Source organism: Coptis chinensis, chromosome 3, assembly GCF_015680905.1.
Source record: "Coptis chinensis isolate HL-2020 chromosome 3, ASM1568090v1, whole genome shotgun sequence".
Lineage (NCBI taxonomy): Eukaryota > Viridiplantae > Streptophyta > Magnoliopsida > Ranunculales > Ranunculaceae > Coptis > Coptis chinensis.
In genome coordinates this window covers 92,299,856-92,317,632 of record NC_141458.1, presented here as the reverse complement: position 1 = coordinate 92,317,632, position 17,777 = coordinate 92,299,856, and positions in this window count along the sequence as shown.

Here is a 17,777-nt window from a genome sequence, read left to right as displayed (position 1 = left end):
CGAAACTGATGATGAAGAGTGAAAATTAATGGTCAATCGACCAATTAAGGTAGCTGAGCTTAGGGGTTCCAAGTTATACTAAGTTGAATTTGTTTGAAACAAGCAGATTGCTTGAAAGTTGAAACCCCATCCTCAGGAGTTTGGTCGGCAAGGTAGCCAAAACCATGATTGAGATATTGTTTTAAATCTGTAAATGGCCTGTGAAGAAGAAAGCAGCCACTACTTTGATTTTGACCGACCTCTCGATGAAATTTGGAATCAATTTTGTTTTGCTTTCCCTTCAAAGCTTACTTCTCCAATTGGTCTTTTGGATGGCCACTATTTATTCCATTGGTTCACTGAGGAAGAATTTCTTTTAATGTATTCTCCACACATTCTTGATGGAGATAGTGTATACTATTCGGTGGAATTCAGGACACAATTTTACGCTTCCAAAGTGCGTGGATTATTCCTTGTTATCTGAGTGTGAATTCATTCATCCCATAAAGAATATTCACTCTCTAAAACCATTCGCGACATCCAATCCAGATCAAGTCAGATGTATGAACAAGTCGATCAGAGCAAGTCAAGTGAGTCTCCTCTCTGTAGAACAACCATGCTTACAGCCTAGTGTGACTATATGCTTCTAAGTTTTGTTGTTATTAAATTAGAGGAGAGAGAGGAGAAGAGAGAGAATATAGGAAAGTCACGTTTTTTTTTTTTCCCCTGATTTTAATTTGTGCTGACTGGTCCTGACTAGAGAATTTTGTGTATATATTATACTATTTATCTGAATTAAAATGTATGTGTGTATGGCAATATAGTAATATGGGTCTATGAGATCAAATCCCAAAACTATTTCCACTTTCTTTTAACCCTCAGTTGACATGTGTCAAGACATTACCTTTTGAACTTAGTGGAGCTTTTTTTTTTTGATAAAAATGACGCAAAATGATGCAAAATTACATTTATACCCTTGGGCATGACGTAGAATATATATATATATATATATATATATATATATATATTATACTATTTATCTGAATTAAAATGTATGTGTGTATGGCAATATAGTAATATGGGTCTATGAGATCAAATCCCAAAACTATTTCCACTTTCTTTTAACCCTCAGTTGACATGTGTCAAGACATTACCTTTTGAACTTAGTGGAGCTTTTTTTTTTGATAAAAATGACGCAAAATGATGCAAAACTACATTTATACCCTTGGGCATGACGTAGAATTCACTATTCATTCCACCACGTATTTTTCTATATAGCAAAGATAAAGATATAGTAACTATATATATACAAATCCCTTTCTCATGCCAAAAAGGAAAACAATATTAAAAAAAAAATGCACTCAAACAAATGAGGGTGAGAGAGATTCCATGCCAGTAGACTTTCTTAGATTAGAGACAACTTCCCAATGATGAAAAAACAACATAGCAAAAACACCGCAAGTTGAACCACCACTGAAAAAAGGATACGATTGGCCAAGAAAATGTTCAAACAATTAAATGTTATCAAGGAAATGTGCAATGTGCCTATCAATGTTATAGAAATCGGGAAAAAGTGTTATATAAATCAAATAGTGCACAAGTTGAATATTTGTAAAAATCTTAAATAATCCAAATCGCAAAAAATAAGTGTAAGATTTCATAAAAATCATGCAAATTGCAATTTCTTCACCAGATATTGCGATTTTTTCAAATATAAAATAGTTCATATACTTCGAAATCAAATATATAAATTAAATTATTAAAATTAAAATAGTGGATTTTCATGTTAATTCAAAACAAACATAATAATTTAGAGAAAAAGTAAAATTGAAAAATCACATTCAAATAGCACCACATCAACTTTTCAATGGTCAATGCATGATATTTCTCATGTATAGAATCAAATTTTTTTGTTTTATATTCATTCAATTTATTATAAGAAACTATATATCTTGCTATTTAACTAAGGATGTATTAATCTTGTGTAGTATTGAACATATCATAATCATAACATGTGACAATATCCAAACCACTTAATCAAATAATTATATAAATACGAACCACAAACAAAAACACTTCAACAATAGCTCTCATGCCATCAATACTAACGTCTTTAGAGGACTCCCTTGTTAATACTAAAACATTTCTTTTACATGCGCTCTTACACGAGACTGCACAAACACAGACGCCTACAAGTACAAGGAATCACATGAAATGAGTACATTTTCTATCAACAGATATCAAGAGTGTAAGATTATCCAAACACTCTGTACCTTAAAAAATAACAAAAATAGGGGCATAAGACCTTGGAGATGTCTACTCCACATGCCAAATAAATAGTTGTTGTAGTGTTGTAGTCCTTGTTGCTTTTGCTAGCTGTCGAGCATCATATGGTAGCGTTATCTGAGATGATGTAATGAAGAGGGGTTATGTAAATGTAATCACATGATAGTATATGATGAGAGGCAAAATAGCTATATGCATACCGCGCGTGCAGGTTCACAATGAAGAATAGTGTTTCATATGTATTCTACAATAACCAAACAGAGAAGTTCAACAACCACACTATATAGAAAAATAGTCATTAAAAGGAAAGTTAACATATTTATTCCACTTGAAGAGAAACCCAGTTTTTAATGGCACCAAGGTAATTTCCCAAATAAACAGAACCTGTAGGTTGTACACCAGACACAATCCTCTTCTTATAAAACCCAAAACACATTCTTTAATGAATATAAATTACATATGTTTAGATTAATTAAAGAAAGTGAGAGACGTTTAGGAGTTACTTGATAGAGCTTGTAGTAGTGTCGGGAGTAGTGCAGTTGCATCGAAATGAATTTGGTAGACGATTTTGTCCTGGGTTTTTTAAGTATGTACTTAAACGTAACCTAGAAAAAGAAAATAAGAATAGTCAATAAAGAATTGAATGAGAGAAGTAAAAGGTTATTTTGGGGAGTATGGAAAAAAGAATAGTACATTGGAGTGGATCGAAGAGAATGAGGTGGAAATGTGTTGGAGAGAAGGAGAAACTTGGTGAAGGTTGTGTGTCCCATTTTATTTTTCACCAAATATTTGTTCATCCTGGTTTTTTTTGGATATATTATTGTTTTGGTCAAAATAAGTCAACCTTAAATTTTAATTTAAAGGACTTCCAAAGATCTCGGACAAGGGCTTATCTAGCTATTGACTTCAAGAGAGCTGGCTATTTAGGGGGGGAAATGGCTAGAGATTAATCTTTTTGCATGCTTGCTAAGATGAAGGGAGTTTATCTTAAGTTGAGAACTTATGTACACAATGTTTTCATTTGTATTATCGTCTATGATTCTAAACATAAGAACGTAAGGCAGAGCCATTGGACGAATCTAAACTAGTATACTGCATTGCAGTGGGGGTATGAGCGGAGAGTGAATGAAGGAGGGAGAGGGAAAGTGGTGGAGAGTGAAGGAGAGAGAGAGAGAGAAGGTGATCGAGAGATTGAGGACAGATAGACATAAATCTACCAAACTACAATTTGGGCCACGTACCCCCCACTCCTCCTTGAAACGTTTGCTCCGCTCACTTGATAATCTCTAGCTCTGAAATAAACCTAGCCAACATAATTGTAGTTCATTTTTTTTTCCACCAAGTGCTTCCTCATAATCTAATACTAGTAATTATGCACACACGTCGTGTGTATTAATAAATCCACTTTGTTTGAAATTATTATCAAACAAAAAAAAAATCCAATTTGTTTGAAAAAACTTCCATCGTAAAGAAAAAATATATATATTCTACTATTTCTCTAAATCTCTAAATTAGAATGTATGTGTGTGCCAACATAGTAATATGGGTCTATGAGATCATAATCATCTAACTTTTTTAAAGATAATAGCTCGGTGAACAGTGGATTTTTCCGGTTATACCCCTATATGGGTTCAATTATTACGATTAAGGTCAAAAGGGTATTATGTAATAGTATAGATGAGGGAGGGGTAAAACTGTCAATTAATTTCTACAGTGAAATTCAAACGTTTGTCTCTCATTTTAGCACATTGCCATCAGTTTTTCAAAAAACTACAAGATTGCCACTGACCGAAAATTGGATTTTTGTAGTTGCCTGGCCCAAACCGGCCAGCTAACCGCACATGTGATTTAGCACATTGCCATCAGTTTTGTAAACAACTACGATAATGGCACTGACCGAAAAAACGGCCGCACATGTGGCGTAGACATGTGCCAGTGTACTAGTAATCATAAGAACATTTCCAATGGAAGGTGTAGATTTACCCTTCCACATAGGAACCACTAGACTTTCACACTCCCAAATCCCACCTTAAAATATAAATTATATTTACACTCTAGGTGGTCAACGAAGACTTCCAAAGGAGTCACCTTCCCTTGTTATCACAACTAGCTTGTATGACATTTCAATTTGTTTGATTTACAAGCTTGACATTGTCCATAAGGCTCAACTCAACCATTCAAAGTTTAACTTCAATCTCAACTTGAAGAATTTTCAACCACGGTCAGAGCTTTTCTCGAAACATATGAAGAAACCACGAGTCTGCTGCGTGAGCAAGCATCTGACGATTCAATTTGGTTATTTGGTTTGGGGCCATTGGGCATGTTGTCAATATTCATATAGAATTTAGTTAAGAGTCTGGTTCCTTTATAACCGGGTACAGAGATGAATCTCTATAACTGTGTTATTGCACCGTTAGATCTATGCCGAAATATACAACACAGAGATGTCGAAGTCGAGGTCTGTATTTCGAGGCAAATGTGTGTATTTCAAGATGATCCAACGGTGTAATAACACGGTTACAGAGATTCATCTCTGTACCGGTTATAGAAGAACCGGACTCTTCAGTTAAGACAATTTAAAGCCAAACTCAAAATATTTAAATCCAATTAACAAAGCTAATCATAAAGCAAACACACTTGTCATTTGGTTATGATTATAAGTTTGACCAAATAAACTTGCAAAACACAAACCATTTTTGATTTTGCAGTTCTAAATTGATATACAGACATGTCGATACGACTATACTACATATTTGGTTCAATACTACATATTTGGTTCAGTTTATAGTCTTTACACTATGAATTGAACTCAAAAACAGAAGACCGAATCAAATTAGGCGACACCTCATTTTTAAGAACTGAGAACCACAACTACTAGAAAGGTAATTTCCCAATTAAACCATAGTAATGTCAATGTGTTAGAGCCCAAATAGCAACACAACACGTTGTATCAACAACTAGTAGGTAATTGTAAAGGAGTGATATCCTCCTTCAAGAATATCAGGCGCGTACTCAACATGATGGAAATACCCCACCGACCTGTAGAATCAAATCGCGCCCCCAAGATAAGAGAACATTCCAGAACAGTTCGCGCCAGCACGCGAACCAGGCTATAACGTGACTCATCTTATCTTCTAGAAGCAATCATGAACAAGAGATGCACATGTACAAATCATTGCCACCAGGTACTGACCATTGCCGCAAGCAACTTGCCCAGACTAATAATCCCCATCATCACAGCAGACCTATAAAGATAGGTCCCGCACGCCTCCTCAATCCATGTTTGTGAAACACTTTACACGTGGTGGGCGATGATTCACTCTCAACATCTATAAATACCCCTCCTATGAACTACGCCAAACCTGATTCTTCTCTCCCCTCCGAATCGAGAGCAAGATACGTAGGCAGTTCGCTCCTAAGTCGAACTCGGTCCCAATAATAACCCTTTCTAATTCCCATTCAACCATATATGTAAAGGAAAGCTGAATCACGTCTTTACATTGGTGTCGTCTGTGGTCTCAATTACTTGAGACACCATCTTCATACAAACCAAAGGAAACAAACACCAAAAGCCAAATATCTCAAGCCCACGAAGCATGGCAAGCCTCGAAGCTCAAGTTCAAGGCCTCGCAAACCAGCTAGGCTTAACCAATGAGAGCATTTCCTTACTCAGGCAAGGAAATGTTGCCCTTCGTGCACAAGTTGACGCTCAACAGCAGCTAGCTGGTAACGTCGCTGAGAACGGCATCAACGAAGTTAATCAGCAGATTAATGAGTTATTGCAATAGATCGACCAGAGCGCAGTACGCAAAGATGCATCCCAGATCGTTCAGAAAATGCTCAAGACATACTGCGCTTCCCCGTTCATCACAGAGGTACTCAGTAAACCCTCTCCTCAAGATTTTGTCCAGCCACGTTTCCCAATGTACGATGGCAGCACATGCCCCAGCCAACATGTAGCCCGCTACATTCAAAGCCTGGCCCTTTACAGCTCCCCGGAGTTTGACCATCTTCACTGTCGGCTCTTTCCCGCTAGGCTCAAAGATGGCCGACTTGACTGGTTCTTTTCACTCGAGTCAGATTCGATCAAGACTTTCGAGCAGCTCACTGATCTGTTTGCCAGCCAGTACGTGCACAACAGACGTAAAAAAGCATATATGGATTCACTATTCTAGTTATCATTTGGAGAGAATGAAACCATTCGCCAGTTCCTAGGTCGGTTCAAAGCTAAACTATTATGCATGGAGAGTGGCCTCAAAGAGTCTTTTGCCACACTGGCATTCTCCAACGCTTGTTGGGTGCGTAACACAGACCTCTCCAGGTCGTTGATGAGATCGCGTCCAGAAACGCTGTCAGAGCTGTATGCTCGGGTCGACAAATATATTAAGCATCAAGAAGGTTTGCGACACCACGGTCTATCAGACGACCAAGAAGTCGCGGCGATCTCTGACGACACTCCACCTGCCAAAAAAACGGTCCAGGTCGCAAGTACCCAAATCAGACAACCGCTTGGATAACAACAGAGAGTTCGCTGTCCTGACACGCTCTCCCAGCTTCATACTGGAAAAGATCAAGCGAGCCTCATACTTCCAGCCTAGCGTACGACAACCCGCAGACCGACCTGACATGCCCTATTGCGCATTCCACAAAGCAAAATGTCACGAGACCGACGCTTGCTGGGGGCTCAAACATTATCTCCAAGATCTCATTGAAGCCGGATAGATAAAATAGTACACCAACATTGCTGACGGCGACTTGCGCCACAAGCTTATGGACCGCCGAGTGCGTAGCAGATCTCCACCCCGCAGGGAACGCCAAAACATCCAAGCTCGCTCCCGCAACAGAGGACGCCCTATCGACCGTTCTCATCATGATCGCCGCCCACACTCGTCAGATCATGACAACGGCAGAACCATCCATATGATCACTTTCCTAGATGATTCTGTTACTTCTTCCAGAGAGAAACGAAGGCGTGTCGCGGTGCTCTTCAAGAAGTCTATCATTTTTCTTCACAAGCAGCACACGCCCCGCGACATTCGGGTCGCCATTCAGGGGATATCACATTCATAGAGGCTGACCTCACCAAGGTCTGCCTCTCTCACAACGATGCGTTTGTCGTCCATGTCAGGATCAACGATTAGACAGTTAAGCACGTCCTGATAGACCTTAGCAGCTCATGCGACATTTTGTTCTACCACACAATTCAGGAGATGAACCTACCCAAGTCAGTCTTTATAGATCCTATCGCTCCTCTTTATGGGTTCAATGGCTCTATAGCCGACCCAATCGGTGACATTATACTCCCAGTTTCAGTGGGATCAATAGAGGATAAAGTCAGCTTCAACACGCATTTTAGCGTCTTGGACATCAAGTCGTCCTACAACGCCATCCTAGGACGACGTTAGATTCATTAAATGCAGGCTGTACCGTCTACACTGCATCAAGTCCTCCATTTTCCAGGCCCCATGGGCATGATGGAGCTTCGTAGCAACCAACTTGAAGCCTATCACTGTAATCAAATCCTCTCAGCAAACAAGACCACTGAGGCCCCAATCAGCATAAGAGATGATCCCACCAGCTACACTATGGCCAAAGACCTGGTCGCCAAAGTCAGAGCCAACGCACCAACTCAGAGCACTGGAGGCTCCAACAAGAAGGCTTATCCATCTGAACAAACTCCGAAAGTCACCAAGGCAGCCACTCATTCACTCGTCAAGACACCAGAGATCGCTCCCGTAATCAGTGCTCCACCTGTTCAGACTACAAAGGTCGCCCCACCAGATCCCCTACCGCCAAAACAGCTTCTGCAGCATAATCCAGCTTCTGTTATCATAACCACAGAAGTCATCCCAGACTCTGTGGTCATAACCACAGAAAACACTCCAACTCCTGCAGCAACTCCAATCACTCATCAGACCAACAACGCATCCATAGAGCTCAACCCCCCAGAGGACGCTCTCTCAACACAAGCTGTAGCACCAGCTGAAGAGAGGCAGTGAGTGAATCTAGGAATGGAAGACGACCCTAAGTTCGTCTATATAGGGGCTAACCTCGACCCCACACTCAAAGCCCAGCTTGTAAACTTTTTGTCCATGAATAAAGATGTTTTCGCTTGGTCGTATATTGACGTGCCAGGTATAGATCCTAGCGTTGCTTGCCATAAGTTGAACGTCAACCCTAATGCCAAACCAGTTCGACAGCGACCTAGGAGACTATCACTACGGTTCCAAAAAGCAATCAACGATGAGGTCGATAAACTCAAGCAAGTCGGGTTCATCCGAAAGGTCAACTACCCAAATTGGATCGCTAACATAGTGGCTGTTCCAAAAAAGAATGGCATGGTCTGCCTCTGCGTTGACTTCACCAATGTCAACCAAGAAACACCCAAAGACAGCTTCCCGTTACCAAGGATTGACCGACTTGTGGACCAGACCTGCGGCCACGAGCTCCTCTCCTTCATGGATGCTTATAGTGGGTACAACCAAATACCACTTGCTGAGGAAGATCAAGAGAAAACATCCTTCATTACCGAACATGGGGTTTATTGCTACAACGTTCTCCCATCGGCCTCAAGAATGCTAGAGCGACGTATCAACGAATGGTAATTGACATATTCCAAAACATGTTAGGAGACACCATGGAAGTATATATTGATGACGTGGTCGTCAAGAGCAAAAAAGCAGGTGACCACCTCACTCACCTCGAGCAAGCGTTCTCCAGGTTACGCCGAACTCGCATGAAGCTGAACCAAGAAAAATGCCTTTTCGGAGCGTCCTCCGGCAAATTTCTGGGCTATAAGGTCTCACAGTGTGGGATCGAAGCTAACCCAGATCAAATTCGCGCGTTCTTGGATATGCCCGACCCACAGACGAAGAAGCAGATACAGAAACTATCAGGCATGGTTGTTGCACTCAACTGATTCATATCCAGGGCATCAGACAAATGCCGACCGTTCCTACAACTCCTTAGAAAAGGCGAGCAGTTCTCATGGAACAATCAATGTCACCAAGCCTTCTCCACCCTCAAAGAGTATCTCACAACACCTCCCGTCTTAGCCACACCAACAGACGACGAAACACTGGGGATTTATCTAGCAATATCAGACTTTGCTATAATTTGGTTCTATTCAAGGAGAGGACAACAACTCAGAGAAACTTATCTACTTTACGAGTAAGACAGTAACTCCATCCGAAAAGAACTACTTTTACATCGAAAGAGTAGTTTTAGTACTGTTATACTCTGCAAGGAAATTTAGGCCATATTTCCAGGCACACCCAATCAAAGTACTTACCGACCTCCCGTTGGAGAAGATACTTCACAAGGAAAACAAGACAACTCGCATGGCGGTTTTGTCACACCCTGAATTTCGACAGAATTCAGAAAAACAATATTTGTTCCCGACTCTTCGATTTTTGAGGTGTGATGCACTCTCAACTTCCAAAAACCCATAATCAGTTTAAATACGCAGATAATTAAAACCAATAAAAATTTCAAATTAAATAAAAGTCCTTTTCATTTCAAAAATTCATAAATAAGATTAGGTTACAAATCTCTTTTCAATACTCTTTATTTAAAATTACAAATGAAAATACAAATAACATTGTCTCAGTTGAAAATCTATATCACCTCAAGGGAAAACAAAACCTATCTTGAAATGCGACGGTAACGCAAACCACAAACAGCAACCAACCTTCTTCAACACTAAACCTGTCAAGACTTATCAACTATGTTCATTTAATGAACACACCCGATAAGCAAACATGCAAATCAGGTCAGCATTATAAACAATGCTGGTGTGAGTAGCCCTACAATACAAATCATACTAATACATATATATACCCAATAAATAAGGCAGTTAGTTCCTCCACCGAGGCGCCTTAACTTCCAACGACTAATACAACATCCTTAAGTATCATAATTAAGGTAGGTAGTTCCTCCATTGAGGCGCCTTAGCTTCCAATAATAAAAACAATCATATCGATATGTACATACCACATGTAAGGCAGTTAGCTCCTCCACTGAGGCGCCTTAACTTCCCACTAACCACACAACAAACCATACGCATAATAAAAAGGCATTTAGTTCCTCCATGAGGCGCCTTAGGTTCTAACTAAACTAATAACCAGTCAAACATATTCTATACTTACCGCATTTCATGCTCAATTACAAAGTGGGTCGTCTCTGCACAAGTAATTAGTTTGACCCACCTTTCTGCAAAACCATATACAATCATCTATCTTAAGATATATCATTAACCAACATATTACCATAATTATATTAATTAAGGCTTTCTTTACGTGTCCCTAAAATCACATCGTATCTATATCTTACCTAGTTTTCCTGGCTACCACAATCGCTTCTCAACGCCGAATATATACATCCACATGCCTCCCCTCACATAATGAACCACTCCGTGCGTAGCTACCCTGAGCGGGATGCCGCACATCAGGTAACCCTCACACGAAAGCCATTATGCAAGTACTGCCACTATTCGGCATAAAAATATCACGCATCTCGTTATAATTTTGCGAACGGAATAATCAAGCCACTATTTGGAAACGCCAGAAGGGCCATTCAGATTCACTAAAACGCCAGAAGGGCCAATCACATTACTTACTCCCGAAGGGCCAATCACATTACTTACTCCCGAAGGGCCATTCAGATTCACTGAAACGCCAGAAGGGCCAATCATATCACATACGCCCATTACTATGACCAAATCACATGAGTTGTGGTAGCTAGGTTCTAGGATTTTCGTTACGTAATTTATTCAAGTGTCATACATTTATATCTCATAATAATTTTATTCTATCCTATGCTAGTATACTTAATTGTACTGAAGCTCAACGTTTCTCGTTATAATACAATCCACATTATCATGTGTCAATACTATTCATTGCACGATATCCAAGTATCTCTATATCAAATCTCAAAATTTATTATTTCACGTGCCAATCATATATTGCACTACACCATATGGAATATCTCAAGCCTTCATAAATATTACAATTCATTTAAGTAGCAACTCATAATAGAAATCAATAATGTAATGTATGCGCTCAATATATTTATGTGCACTCAAGTCACCATCAAAGCCCAATACTAAAGTCCATGAATCTAAGTCCATGTGTAGTTTAATTCTCATAAAAATGTATATATCTAAGTTTTATAAGAATTCCCCTCTTGTTATGTATCAATATTTATATTCTTTACACACTACTCACGTCAAATCTTAATTAGATAATGACAAACAAAATTATACCTTTTTCGATAATATTTTATTACTATATTTGTCCATATTCTTAAATATGTGAAAATCTGAAAAAAGTCAACATTCCACAGTCAACGGTCAATGTCAAAGTCAAACTGTCATTGTTAAAGTCAAACTGTCGTTTCCATGTTCAACAGGTTCAGGGTCATAGCCATGGTCCATGGCTAAGGTCAAGGTGCATGGCTCTTGGGCTCATGACTAAGATAATGGTTCGGACCCAACTAGCCAAGCCCAAACCCAAACCTTAGAACCCAAAAGTCTAAATGTTGAAAGACCCATTTGGATCTCTATTAAGTCCTATGGACTGCCCCAAATAAATATTAGAAACTGGCCCCAAACAATTAAGTGTTTCGGCCCAAAGAAAGCTAATAGAAAATGTCCCAAACCACTAACTAACTTAGTCCGACCCAAGAACTAAAATCTAAACCCAAAAACTAAAATCGACCCAAACCAAAAGATTAATTTCGGCCCAAAACAGAAAATTAGATTTCGGCCCAAATAACAAAACCAAAAGGCTTTGGTCCAAAGCCCAAGCCCAAACCGACCAACAGTGTCATCTTCTCCATCAACCACCACCAGCTCAAATTTTCCGGCCACCGCAAATTCCAAACGTCCACCCATTTCAACCAACCGATTTTAATCCCCATAAAAACCCCTACAACTTTAACAAAACCAAAAACCTCAAATCATTCAATTTATATACTTCATCAAAACTAGATCTCGAATTCGCGCCGCCATTAAAGCTTATTTAAGCTTCAATCTTACCCCTTTCGACAGCCCTCATACACACTACGCTACCCCACTTCAAACAATCATCAATCAACCAACAAAATCCACCGAATAACAGATCGAACTATTTTACAGGAGGATGTTTTGGGCGAGCCGCCATTAACTCCGGAGCTTCAACAGCCCACACCTCACTACACAACCCAATCTTACAACAACCAACCCACAATACACAATAACAGCTTCAACAAAATGTATCGACACCCTCCACAGTATCACAGTATTTCAATTCAAACATTTACTGGAGAGGAGGAGGTTCGCGCCTCCATTAACGACTTCTTCGAGTCTTCCGACAGCACCCACCCAACCATCAAACATATAACCCCCGACATCAAACAACCAAATCAAAACCACAGGTCAAACACAACAGCGCAGTAGTTTTCTTTATCTTGGCTCGAGACGCCATTAACAGCTTCTCGAAGCTTCGACAGTTTAATAATTTTAATAATTAAAAGCAACAAACCATATATAACAGTAATCAATTTAACAATTTGGCAAGTTTAACACTTCGCCGCGATACGAAAAATATCGAAGGAAGAGTAAGGGCAGCACAAAGAAACTGAGCAGAAAAACTCGGCAGTAAATATTTTTATTCTAAAACTCTAGTTTCGATGAAAAAGAAAAAAATAACTACTCACCTATCTTAAAACTCGACGAATCCCTCATCATCCGAATCGTCGCGCTCCAACGCTCTAGCAATCAAGCTTTTTATCTCCGCCTCCATTTTTATTTTATTTTTTATCTCAAAAACCCTATTCTCTAGAAAAATATGAATATATACTCGGTTTTGAAACCTAAGCCCAACACAGACTCGGGCCCAGAAATCAGGCCCACATATCCTAAATCCAATCGAGCGAATTTTAAATAACTAATTAAATTAATTAATTAATAAATAAATACATATTTTTAATACGAGCGTTACAAATTTGGGCCAAAGAGCTCGGCGAACATCACATCGAGTTTGTCCCACGCACCTCGCAGAAGGGACAAGTCGTAGCTGATTTCCTTGCCGACTTCCCTATGGACGGTCTACATTGGGAGCCAGAGACATACATCCTACCCCTCAAGCACAACGACAAGACTGTTTGGTCCCTCTTTGTAGATGGTTCCAACAACCCCGGTGGAAGTGGCGTTGGCTTCGTGTTAGTATCGCCCGCCGGAGAAGTAATGGAGAAATCAGTTCGCATCGACTTTGCGACCTCCAACAATGAAGCGGAGTACGAGGCTGTAATTATGGGGTTTAGAATGGCGCTACAGCTGGGTGTACAAGAGCTTCAAGTCTTTAGTGACTCGCAACTAGTCGTTCGCCAGATTGCTAAATAGTACACTACCCACGAAGGTAACCTTTCTAAATACCTTAAAGTTGTTAATCAGTTACTTCTATCTTTCAAAAGGGCCACCATGTACCACTTTTTGCGCGATGAGAACCGCCATGCAAACAATTTAGCCTACTTGGCTGCTCAAACACTGAACTGCGCCCCGAGACAACTCCTCATTGAAGTAGTTGACTGACCTGCCTACCAAGTAGAGCATGTCTTAAAAGTCAGCGACCTATGCCCACTCTCTGAGGATCAAATAAGCCTAACATGGATGCAACCCATCATAGAGTACATTCAGAGGGGCACACTCCCAGCAGAACCGAGCAAAGCCAGGCAGATGCCATATCAAGCACGTCGCTATTGTGTTATGAATAACAAGTTGTTTAGAAAATCTACTGGAGGACCTCACTTGAGGTGCATAAGTCCAACTCAAGGTCAATTAATTTTGGCTGAGATTCATGAAGGAGAATGCGGCAATCATGCGGGAGGGCGTTCCTTGGCCCACAAAGCAATCTTTCAAGGATACTTTTGGCCTCGCATGCAAATCGACGCCAAAACATATGTTCTCAAATGCATCAAATGCCAAACCTTTGGCCACAACATCATCCAACCGGCTCACAAGTTGATCAACATTGCAAGTCCCTGGCCATTCCACATGTGGGGCATGGATATCATAGGACCATTCATCCCACAGAAAAGCACAGGGTTCCGCTTCGTTTTAGCTGCAACCGATTACTTCACTAAGTGGATCGAAGCAGTTCCCTTGGCACATGTCAAGGAGTCACATGTTAGAAATTTCATTTGGACTCACATTATCACCAGATTTGGTCTGCCACACACCTTGGTGATGGACAATGGTTCCCAGTTTAAAGGCAAAAGGGTCAAAGAATTTTTGGCCAAGTGGAAGATATTTCACGCATTCTCCACTCCACAGTACGCTCAAAACAATGGTCAAGCAGATGCCAACAATAAGGCCATGTTAGAAAACTTAAAGAAAAATATTGAAAAGAACAAGAGCCAATGGCCAAACCAGCTAGAGAACATTCTGTGGGCTCATCGCACCACAGCTCGTTCCAGCACAGGTGAATCACCATTCTCCTTATGTTATGACACAGAAGCTATTATTCCCACCGAACTGACAATCACAAAAACTAGATCCGAGCTTGTCGAGTCAGGACATAATGACTCGGTCCTAGCCCGAGAGGTTGATTTGTTGGAGGAGCGCCGCGACCTGGCAGCTATCAGAGTGGCATCATATCAATAGATTCTAAAAAGGTCCTACAACAAACGAGTACATCCTAGATCCTTCCAGCATGGGGATCTAGTCCTGAAAAAGACACAGGATGACTCCAAACTAGCAGTAGCATGGGAAGGACCGTATATAGTGGACCAAGTTGTTAGCAATGGGGATTACTGGATCAAGACACAAGAAGGGAAACCACTTCCACGACCCTAGAACACTTACTTGTTAAAGAGATTTTATCAATAAAAATTCAGTTTTGTACACAGTCATGTTCTTAATCTTTGTCAATTCAGATAGTTTAGTCACATTCGTATTGTCAACCACTCTATTCAAATTCTTCTAGGATCAACTTCGTGAGAATGCTCTCGATGAAGCGAGCATACCCTCGGGGCTACAAACGCCTCCGCTAGCGATGCGCCGCCTTCGAGGTCAAATACGCTCAAGCGAAGCAATGACGCTCTCAGGAGCTTACAGGCTCATAGCCTCTCCAAATCTCGCTAAGTTGAGGACCTATACTCCTAGGATCAACTTCGTGAGAATGCTCTCAGTGAGTACAACACCCTCAGGGGCTACAAACGCTCTCAGCGAGCAATACGCCTTCAGAGGTCAAATACGCTCTTCGCGGGCAGAACGCTATTAGGAGCTTATAGGCTCATAGCCTCTCCAAATCTCGCTAAGTTGAGGACCTATACTCCTAGGATCAACTTCGTGAGAATGCTCTCAGTGAGCAGAACGCCCTCAGGGGCTACAAACGCTCTCAGCGAGCAATACGCCTTCAGAGGTCAAATACGCTCTTCGCGAGCAGAACGCTCTCAGGAGCTTACAGGCTCATAGCCTCTCCAAATCTCGCTAAGTTGAGGACCTATACTCCTAGGATCAACTTCGTGAAAACGCTCTCAGTGAGCAGTACGCCGTCAGGGGCTACATACGCTTTCAGTGAGCAGTACGCCTTCAAAGGCTAAATACGCTCTTCGCAAGCAGAACACTCTCAGGAACTTACCGGCTCATGGCCTCCCTAATTCTCATTAGTTGGGGACCTATACCTCTAAGATCAGCTCAGGGAGTTTGTTCTCCTAAGCAATACTTCACAAGTATAATGCTTTCTTAAAATAAATCTCAGAGGCGTACCACAAGCGCCATACACAAAATAATAACTACAAGCACGCAAGCAAAACATGGTATTACACTATTACATATACATTCACCAATCGAACTACCCGGCCAAGGCTAGGAAACCAGTTCCAATCCACCGATCTGCTTGGTCTACCCAGAAAATCCAGATCGGTTCTTTGAACAATGGGAGCAAAATTAACGAACTGCCACTTCCGTGGAAACCAATTCTCAATATCAACTAAGGCGAGCTGTTCAGGCAAGCCTGAAAACATAGCTCTATTGTTTAAAACTCTCATAGAGAGGAGAACACACAAAACAGTTATCCAACTTAAACTTTTTTCAAAAACAAGATGAGAAATCACCATCAAGGAGCAACCACAACATGTTTATCTTCTGGGGCAGCATTGGTCGATGAAGGGTGACTTGCCAATCTCAGCATAACGCGCATACCCGTACCCTGGTCCCCTTGTGCCTTCTTCAAATGGAAATATTTCTCATCCGGTTCGGCATACTGAGCACAGGCCGTGGTATACGCATCTTGAGCTTTGCGCGCGACCCCCTTACATTGCTTGGCATACTCGGTGACTTCCGCTAACTTCCCTTGCAGATCAGTCATTGCTGCAACAAGCTTAGCGTTCTCATCCGCAGTCGCACGGTACTTATCTGTCATCACGTCCAGCTTCGTCTTGTCAACTCCCCACGTAGCTCGCAGACATCCCAGCTCGACTCGGGAGTTGACATCGATATCGCGTCTTTTACATTTACTTTCGGTTTGTCGTACCCCGCCAGAAACTACAAGGACAAGTTCAAGGTTACGATCCCTTACGAAACAGAGTGACAAGCCTAGCAAGTAAACACTCACCAAACAAGTAGCCATGTCTATGGTGCCCAGTAGCGTATCCATATCTTCATCCTCAACCTCAACTTTGTCGCCGTCCAGCATGATACCCTTCAGCAGACTGGTCGCTATGGGCGCCGAGTGGAAGCTGCAGTCAGAGCGTTTCACCACACGCTTCTTCCCCGTTCTCCCCATATAGTAGAATTCACTCCCCACATCCCCGATGCGAGGAGGCGAACTCTCACCAGCGAACGTGGTGGCCTTGCCCTAGGTCGCTAGCTTCCTCAGTAGCCCGACCAGTGTCGTCAGCTTGCCGAGGCGACCTGAAGACAATGCCACCCGTCGAGCGACCTAAGCTCCTGGGTCACTTGTTGCTCTTGGCCCCTGACGCTACAACTTTTCTTTTGCCACGATCTCCATGAATGTGCGGGTGGAACTCCATTTCCTCCATTATCAGAGGGGAGCTCTCTCTTAAACTCCCCTCTCCCCTGATATATTTGCGGCACCTGGCCATAAAGAAACCTACGCAGAACACAGGTTAAATAAACAATCCTCATGTTCCTTTTCAACAAAACAAAAGAGAGGGACAGTTAAACAGAGAAGCCAAACGTACCTGAGTGAACCGACGAAGTAAAACGATGTAGCACAGGCAAGAGAAGAGCTGCGGCAACAAGAAGAAGAGCAAAGGAAGAGCAAATGCCTTTGCTCTTCCAAGAGCACTACTATTTACAGTAAAGTAACGTATCTTCCCAAGATAGGTCATGATGGCATCGAGAGGCCAAAACGGCAGGCCACCTGGCAGCCATCATGTCATGACTCCCGACCACCCATATTCTTACACGTGCCACGCACGCGCTGTAACTCAGGCAGCTCCAAAGTAGAGAACGCCCCTTGCATCCTCAAGACATGTGCGACCTACACCGTTTCAATCGGATAGCAAGC